Genomic DNA, 9,023 nt, shown 5'->3' with positions numbered 1-9,023 from the left:
TTCTTTAAGATTTGCGTAAAAGTTTCAAACTCCAATGAATTGCAAAATTAGACAACTAAAATATCATAAAGACGCTCTTCTAAAAACATAAGCAACTTCTCCTTTAGCAGGATTTTATAAAAATTTGATCAGTCTTCCACTTTGCACATTGATGTGGAACAGATCATGGGAATCTCTATTCTGACCAAGATAACTTAAAAAAAATAAAAAAAGATATCGGATCCATTTAGTTTGGTTTAAGGTCAGAATCCAAATCAAAATCTTTTAGAATTTGAAATCTGAATGGTTTATCGCCATAATATGTTTGATTTAGATAGAAATCAGAATGAAAATTGAAATCAATTAGAATGGGATTTCATTATCAAGGGAGAGGGAGGAAATGACCATTCCCTCAAACCGAATGAGGTTCTGATTCCGCCCAACCAAACAATTTTCAAGGAATCATTCAATCTATCAGGTTTCAACTACAGACAATCGCTGGTTCATTCATACATTTATTAAAATTTAATTAATTACAATAATGACAGCAAGGATAAAACACTAGATCACTTGATCGAATTAAGAACCATTTAACGTTTTAACCTAAAAGCTTAAGTTCTTAGATGAGGGTCTGAATGGATTTTCTTCTCTAACAAATTTTTTCATTATTTGCCAAGTTGATCATGATTTTTAGTCCTTGTCTTAACAACAACCGGACCGTCAAGACTGATGAGATCAGTTCAGGGTCGCAGTAGACAAACCGGTAGTTACTGGGTTGTCTGCAGGCCAGACCTCTTGAGTCTTGTCTGCATCTGCAACAGAGAGGCCCACCCCCCATGAAATGCTAGCTAGACAAACGGAATTTCCTTGTTCATCTCCATTCTTTATGTTTATCGTTGGATTATGCGCAAAGCTGGATTGATTAATTGAGTACGAAGAGTGATCGAGCTGATCCCGAAGATCTTTGACTCCTGTAAATCTGCTGTTCACTCGATGCAGTTTGGCTGTATTATTGAATTTTATTTTGGTTCTGATTCACGAGTAAAACTTCCGCCCATAAATGTCGGTCTACGCAGCCATGTGAAAATGCTGGACATCTTTGGGTTAACAGGTTGAAATATCAAGGGAGGGATTGAGGGGAGATGACTCCCATTAATATTAAATGAATGCTCTCTTAAACTCTTCCCAGTAATATTTAACCAAAGACGTTATTTTTCAATGGTTGGAATTCACAAGTGGCTAGTATTCCACTCCTTTTGTTCATTAATTGTAGCACTGTGCCCTGAGGGGGCAACATAACCCCAATTGTTAATTTCTTGGCTTTAGCATTTTCATCAAACCCCCACCAAACAACATGGCTTTTTTTTTTTTTTTTTTCCTTTTTGGTTTTTCTCTTGTGGGGTGTTTTAATTTGATGTGATCTTGTTGAGGAAGATAACGTTCTTCCCTTTAAAATAAAAACCACAAAGTTATGTGATTTTCTTAGGATGTTAGACTATGATGAGTGATGACGACTATGATGATGGCCAACCCCAAATGAACATTTGAATCGACCACAAATGAAAGAGAAATAAGGCACTGATCATAGACCAATATTTATATTAATGAGGAAGATAATGATGGTGATGGTGATGGTGATATTAATTTATAAATATATTATAAAAAGATTAAAACCCAATTAATGCCTCTTCATTTTAGTTGATCCGTCGTGTCCCACAAGGTCAATGCTCCACAACCTCCACTCTACCTAGATTTATTACAACTTTTAGAATTCTGCATTCTTGACCAAACTGGAATAGCAGCTAGAGAGTATTCTACTATTCTTATGAGAATGGTCTGGTTTCAAGTCAGTTAAGTCAAAAGTTTTCAAGGTGAAGTAGTCTGATGGTTCTGTCTAACTAAAGTAGTTGGTACACAACAGACTCCATTGCTGTCTATCACAAATGCTCCATTCTTGTGAGCGATGATGACTGAATGGGTCAAGGATTTTTAGCCTTGGATGGTTTGGATGGCTGGGCTACAATTAAATTCAAGAGCTGGCTTGGCCACTCCTTGTTACAGTTTGTTCACCAAACAATTAATTGTTGCAGTCTACAATGGTACCAAGTGGGTGGAGTGGAGGTAGATTTCTTTTTTCAGTTTCTTTCTTTCCCTTTTCTCTAGTAACACTTTTGAGTTTTAGCACACATTTGCTGACCTAAAATTAATGAACGGCAGATCCATGACCTCTTCTTTATGCAATGACAATGGGGCTTTCTGAGTTTCTGTCTCTTATTTTCTACATACCAAATTAATCAAACACGGCCTTAAAACCATTTTTAAGCAACAATGAATGATCAAGACTCTAGGGCCTGTTTGGTTTACAGGAGTAAGGTTTTGGAACTGGAATGGAAATGGGTCATTCCAATCCCAACTGTTTGGTTGGATAGAATTAAAATCCCATTCTGAAATATCATTCCCCCTTTGAGTCAATGGTCATTCCCTCCCTCTCCCTTGGAAATGAATTCTCATTCTAACTGATTTCAATCCCCATTCTGATTCTTATTTGAACCAAATAGATTATGGGAATAGATCATTCTGATTCTGGTTTCAATTCTGAAGGATTTCGAGTCCAATGAAAATGAAAACCAAATTGATCCTAACTTTGAAAATTAGAAAGTTATTCATTTTGGCAAAAAATTGAGAGATTCTTAGGTACTAAACCCCGTGATTCCATATAAAATATCCTCATGGTGGAGGTCTTGATTGCTTTGCTTTAGCATATGTAGATAATCTTTAGGGTTGATTACGTTCAAAACTACTCTGTTTCATAGTGTGGTCTGGTCTCATATTAGATTAGCGATACCACTTAATAATTCTATACAGCATGGACTATAGTATTTTGAATCGCATTAAAATGGCAAGTGTAGGGCACCACATACGCACTTTATTAAGTGTAGGGCCTGCAAAAAGACAGCTCGTCATTTGAAATGAATGAATTATGGGTGAAGCCAGTCCACTTTTCAAATAGTAGTTGGACACAATGAGTTGGCCATTAAGATCATATCACATTCCTCATCCCTTGTGGGGACTAGCTGCCCCTTTACTAGTCTTTTTTTAGACAGAGAAGATAATAGTGGACTACTGAACTAAAGTGTGGCAGAAGCTAGCATTCAGACTTTGGCCTATCCAAGTGATTTCATCAGTTCACCACTCATCTGTTTTCTCTTTCCTTTTTTGGAAAATTGATCCTTCACACAGCTAAGGCTCTTCCAATTTATTGAAATGGTTTGCTATAAATCAATTCCCTCCAATACAATACAAGAGGTAGATAGAGGGAAATTATCTGCTTCTCATGGATAGTTTAACTTATCTTGGTGCAATATGATATGATAAAATCATGGAAGGCTTATCTTAATGCATTCCCTGGAAGTTAATTTGCAAAATAATCCCAAATCAAATAATTAAAAGAAGCCATCTAATTAAGCATGATTTTTTTTTTTTGGGGGGGGGGGGGGGGAGGGGGCATGGCATAGCTATTACATTGGTAAACATTAGACAGGTGGCAAGTTAAGGGAACCATAGATATTTATCCTGTTCCCCAGACCAGTCCCAAGGCAGGGTCCCTTGTCACTTCTGAAATCACCATCTCTCTTCTATAGTATCCACAGTAGCATGTTTAACAATTATCGTCTCAATAAGAAACAGGTATACTTCATTAGGGAACTTTTTGAGGTGGGCCTCATCTTCTGCACATGGGTCGTGTCTTCAGACATTAGGATTTGTATATCATCAATATGGGCCGGGCCTATATACTAAATTATATAGGGGCTTAAGATGATGTTCCATCCCATCTCATTCATTAAGATAAAGCTATGTAATACAAAGCAGAGAAGAACAGTTGTGGAAATGGCACAACAATGTATGCAACAAGTTGGTAAAAGCTTAAACCTTTCCAAGAAAGATGACCCACTGTGCCCCATTTGATCGCACATCAATTTGTACGAAAGTTGCAGTGGACATGACCATAAACAACCTTCAGTGGAAGGCTTAGATGAATCTTTCAAACAACTGGAGACTTATAAAGTGAGATGATCGCCATTTCGTTGCTGAGAAGATTAAGTTCAGTAAGGAACAGGTGAAGGAATCATCCAGCACTTGAATATATAAATGAAAGGAACAAGTTCAGTAACTCTAGTCGATCGACCTAAATGCTTACACTGCTACTGTATGTCATTAGTACTTATCTCATTTTCAATAATGTGGCTTGGTCTCCAGTCTAAACATTTTTTATGAATGCGAACTTGGTTGAGTGAACTGGATCAATCGAGTCCCAAGTGATAATTTGGAGTGTTTCAATGACTCAACAAGAAGCAAGGGACCGACCATTTGAATTATTGAATTGGCTCTCTCTCTCTCTCTCTCTCTCTCTTTCTCTCTCTAAGATACACACAACACATGCCTTCTTCCCCATCATTCTCAACCTTATCTTTCCCTTACCCCTCTCCATGACTCCATCCCTATCTCACCCACACACCCACACCCATGCCATTGGTCCACAACCGGACATACTGTAAACAAAGGATGAGAACAGGCAGCGACTGTAAACGTCATATATGACAATGCATATAAAAAAACATATTGATTATTGAGTTATTATAATTGTTTTGGTGCAATGAAATTGCCTATGGGCTTTATCTAGGGCTCAGAGGTGTATTTTGGGCCGAGTATTGAGGATGGACCTGGTCTATCACTATATTCATTGTGCTCTGAACTCTGTCCTTAACATTCTATTCAACATCCTCACCACCCGTACCCGTTAGGTAGATGCGTGTTGTTTTCTTATCATTTTCCACGTCACTCTGCATCATTCTATTTTTGGATTGGTCCGGATTGTGTGTTGCGACGATCCTGGACCTACCACTCTGCATCATTCTATCTTTTGGATGAATCTCTACAAATGCACAAATCAGAAATCAATCGATAACATAAATTTTATACTTATGGCACGAAGTTGGTAGGAAGTAATCCAGATAAATGTCACATGACTATACAGGCACTCTCCACACCTTGTGCATGTCAATTAGTCCACATCACACCTTTTGGTAATCATCAATTCACACCGCACCACTCTTCACAATTGTTATGAACTATGAACAAAATTGTATAGAGAGAAACTATCTACACCCATATGGGTAAGAATTGCAACGGGGTAGAGCGGGGCTGGGTTTTGCCTGTCCTATACCTTACCCCAAATTGGAATTCCTCGCCCCGTCCCTGCCCCACCCAGGTCATTCTTACTTGTATACTTATAAATTTATTTGTTTTTTTGAAACCTAGAACTATTTTATATTATGTAATATAATATACATTAACATATATTAACAATTTTATATGTATTATGTTATATAATATAGTCAGGGCAGGGTGGACAAATACTGCCCCTAACCCCTAGAGTTTTGGGTTTTCCCCAAACTCGCCCCAAACCTTGAATTGTGGTAAAAAAAACCCACCCCAACTGGGGTGGAGCCCCACGGGAACGGATCAAATTGCCATCTCTACAGGGCATTATACAAGTACCACACTTATTGATTCTATACATCTCACGTACAATTTGTGACATACATGGTTGATTATTGATGAATGCAGATTTGACTCTCCATTGACATCATGACACATGGCATCTCAGAACAGCTGGATGACACCCCGACATCACCTAGGTGATCATTGGCCTTAGCCAAAATGATGGAGTCCCAACTAGCGACCTACTTGCCCTTGCCGCCGACTTGGAAACTTGCCTCCTCCAACCTGGTGACCTGCCTTTGCCGCTGACCTGGCGACTTGCCTCCGCCATTGACCTAGCAACCTGCCTCCGCCAACCTGGCGACTTGTCTCTGCCGCCGACCTAACAACATGCCTCTACCGACCTGGCGACCTACGTTTGCCATCGACTTAGCGACCTAACTCAGGCACCGTGGCGTACACGGCTAGCAGCACCTCATCCAGGGCCGACCTATCAATACCGATTGAAGTGACCTCGATGTGAGGAGCAACCTCCCTTGAGGACTTTCCAACCTAATTGAGGTACAGTAGAAACCTGCGAGATGTGCTCGCCGACCAACTTTGCATGCATCCCATCACTCCCAGGACTCTCGGAAGTCAATTCTCACATTGAATGTTTCAGAGAAAACCGAGTAAGGTTCAAGGATTGGCCTATGTGCACAACTACCTCTGAAGACTTCGGACCAGTTAAGCACGTCTTCCTAGAGATCTCGGATAGGGTGCGTGATGCCCACACCAAACAATGCCTATACAAAGGCCTTACCTCCAACCTCAGAAAGTAGATGCGCAATTTATCTCTCACAATTCTCTATCTTGTTTTTAGTTCTCTCAAAAAATCTCCAACTCATTGACTTAAACATCAAAGTGCCCACCCCGAGTAAAGCAACTCGAGCATTCTGACACTAGTTCCTTGCAGGTAGCCTTAATAAGTTATATAGCTCATCACCATTCAGCTAGGCATCCGAGCCACCTTCCAGCTACGAACCATTTAGCTAGGCGTCCAAGCCACATTCGAGGTAGTGACTGTTCAACTAGACATCCAAGCCACATTCTAGGGAGAAAAATAGAAATTTTATTTCATTTAAATTTAAATGATACAAAGCATGCAATGGTTGGATAAATGAAATATGAAAATTGGAAAATGGAATAAAATAATACAATATAGTTATAAATTGAAAATAAAAAATTATGCTATTAAAAATATCAAATAAATTAAATAAAATTAAAACAAAGTTTACAATAATTTGAAAAAAAAATGCTATACAACTATTGAGTATACAAAAAATATTGGCTTCATCATTTTCTCCTATTGTCATTGACTTTAATCATCTGTTCAGGTGAAACATCAGTGTAGTGCCATGCTCTCATTTGTCTTGTAATTTATCTTCAACATCCAACCAATCTTTAAAACAGATGCACATCTCTAGACTTTCATAATTCATATAGCTTATTTTGTTGTCCAACACCCTAGTACCTACATTAAAACAAGACTTCGATTGAATTGTAGACACTGGACAAAAGGTGTAAAATGTGCCATGTTGGGGTTGGCCCAGCACGACCCACGGCCCAAGCTTGTGTAGGCCCTGGGTCGGGCGAGTTGCAAGTTGTACTGGGCTAGGCCACATGCCGGGCCTTGGGCGTGGGCCGAACTAAGCTAAACTGGTTTTTTGTTTTTTGTTTTTTTAACATTTTTTTTTATTTTTTTTATTTATTTGCTAAGTAAAACTAAAATATTTAACTTTCATTTGGAAACTATTTGAAAAAAATAAGAAATCTAACAAGGAAATGAAAAAAAAAATACTTAACCAAATAAGAGGTCAAAGAGATAAAGACTCAAAGTGAATAACAAATTGGAATTTTATTTCATTTAAATTTGAATGATACAAAGCATACAATGGTTGGATTAATGAAATATGAAATTTGGAAAATAGAATAAATTAATAAAATATAAATAATACAGTATAGTTACAAATTGAAAATAAAAAATTACGTTATTAAAAAATTAAAACAAAATTAAAACAAAATTTACAAAAATTTGAAAAAAAAATCTATAAAATTATTGAGTATACAAAAAATATTGGCTTCATCATTTTCTCCTATTGTTCTCGACTTTGATCATCTGCTTCATGTGAAACATCAGGTGTAGTGTCATGCCCTCCTTTGTCTTGTAATCTATATTCAACATCCAACCAATATTTAAAGCATATGCACATCTCTAGACTTCCATCATTGATACAACTTATGTTGTCATCCAATATCCTAGTAGATTATGTGTCTGCACTAAAATATGTGCCATGCCTTGTTTTAGTACCTACACTTAAACAATACTTCGATAGAACTGAAAACACTGGAGGGGTTAATAGATTATGTGCCATGGTGGCAAGAACTGGACAATTTTTTGCATGTTCACTCCATTAGGCTAAAATATCAAAACTATTTATTCCCTTTGAGGTGAAGGAAGAATCACCTAAAGTAGACAAAATTGCTTATAAATAAAAATTAAGTTCAATAAATGAACTTGTTTTTGAGGCGGTGGATTTTTGCCTCTTACTTATTAAATACAAAATTTTTCTTCCACTACTGGACTCAAGTTTAGAAGTGGAAAAATGCAGTTGTACAAGTTGTAGAATTTTTATTATTTCCTATTATTTTAGATTCATATAAACTATACATTTCAAACAATAAACTATTAATTTCCTCTCTTTTTTATTTCAAATTTCAATATTCATATTTTCACAATATGTTTCAAGTAAAATATTTAAACCATCTTTCCTAATCCTAGGATATAATATTGTAGTTAAGCAATAAAGAAGAAAAATGTTCTTCCAATATTTTTTAAATTTATTTTCCATTATTTCAATAATACTTTTAAATTATGAATTCTTTTTATACTTTGCAAAACAATCACTAATCATCATTAATTGATAATCTAAATTACAACTATTTGGATAATAAATGTCTGATAATTTAGTAGTTTCTTCATAAAAATATTTTAAAAAATCTCTTATAGAAATTGCCATTTCCTAGTTTTCTTCAAATATAACATTAGTAGGCATTTTTGTAATATAAAAACCACTAAGAATTTGTTTGTGGGAAATACAACTTTTTAACATAGTATTCCATCTATGTTTAACATATAATAAAAAACGTTTATATTTTAAACCATGATTTTTACATAAATATTTAAATTCTTGTTTTCTTGTTCTAAAACTTTTAATGTATATAATACAATTTCTAATTTTAGAATTATGAGTATAAATAATATTTAAAGCATCATGAATATATAAATTTAAGATGTGACATGCACATCTTATATGAAATAGTTTACCGTTTAAACATGATTTTAATTGAGTTTTTAAAATATTTGTTGCTAAATCATTGTTACTATCATTATCAAAACCAATATAAAATAATTTATTGTCAATTCCATAAGCATGCAAAGTATTTAAAAATACTTGTAGCAATAGCTGGGCCAACATCTAGCCATTTAAGCCTAGTAAAAC

The sequence above is a fragment of the Nelumbo lutea genome, chromosome 3, assembly GCF_056320005.1.
Source record: "Nelumbo lutea isolate HS-2025 chromosome 3, American lotus-T2T, whole genome shotgun sequence".
Classification (NCBI taxonomy): Eukaryota; Viridiplantae; Streptophyta; class Magnoliopsida; order Proteales; family Nelumbonaceae; genus Nelumbo; species Nelumbo lutea.
This window is presented reverse-complemented; position numbering follows the sequence as displayed.